The following is a 1,153-nucleotide window of genomic DNA, read 5'->3' as shown; positions in this document are numbered from 1 at the left end:
TAGCTCTACGTAGCAGTATTACAACTAGTGGTGGGCACAAAAACCGGTTTTTGAAAATTTTCAAAAACCGGTTTTCGGTTTTTCACCGAAACCGGTTTCGGTTTTCTTCAAAACCGGTTCGGTTTTCTCCGAAACCGGTTATCGGTTTCCTTCAAAACCGGTTCGGTTTTTCACCTGATCCGGTTTCGATTTTCTTCAAAACCGATTCCGGTTTTTTTAAATTTGTTCTATTTCTGACCAGAATTGTGTTTCGTTGTTCTCCGGAAACCGAACCCATTTCCACAGAAATATTTTTGTGTTTTTTCGAAAAGTTTTCACCGAAACCAGTTTCGGTGAAAAACCGAACCGGTTTTGGAGAAAACCGAAATGTCGGTTTTTCGGATTTCGGTTTTTATAAAAACCGGTTTTGCCCATCCCTAATTACAACCCCCCCAGATATTCATCCTGGATTCGCTCCTGCCTTTAGTACTGTTAGTCTGTAAACTACAAAAACTGGAACTTTGTATTTTATCATCTTAAAGTCAAGCGATTTAATCAAACAGAAAATAATTAAAAGAATTTGCCATGCATACTCATGAATATGCAAGTTTGTAATTAATCCGTTCAAAAATTAACAATTAAATTAATTCATTATTTTTTTGTTAATTTTTAATTTAATCAGTTAAGTTAGCAGGAGTTATTTAAATTGATAATTGTTAAAAAAATCCATGAAATTAAGAAAATAATCATTACTTTTTTTTAAAAAAATGTGCAAGGCAGTTTTTTTCTCTTCTTATTAAAAAAAAATAAGTGGATTACTGTAGGTTACTTTTCCCAAAATTGATCTAACTTGCTTCGTAGTCTGGGTCAAGGACTTATGGACTTTGTAGAGATGAAATCACCATTATTGAAGATCGTTATATCTACCTATAATGGTATCACTTACAGTAATCATTAGTAATATATTTATTTGTATTTGACATTTCTTATTTTAGAACAGTAACTTTTCACAATAAAGTTAATTTGCAATGCTCTTTATTTTATCCATTAAATATTACATGAATTTTCACAATCAAATACAATTCTCATTGCATAATAGTGAAAATTACCATTTAATTTTAATCGATTAATTTTTACTGATACTATTTTCTAAAATTTTTCTTAAACTTTAATA

Source organism: Thermobia domestica, chromosome 8 (assembly GCF_964235325.1).
Source record: "Thermobia domestica chromosome 8, izTheDome1.hap1.1, whole genome shotgun sequence".
Classification (NCBI taxonomy): Eukaryota; Metazoa; Arthropoda; class Insecta; order Zygentoma; family Lepismatidae; genus Thermobia; species Thermobia domestica.
Note: the sequence above shows the minus strand (reverse complement) of the source record.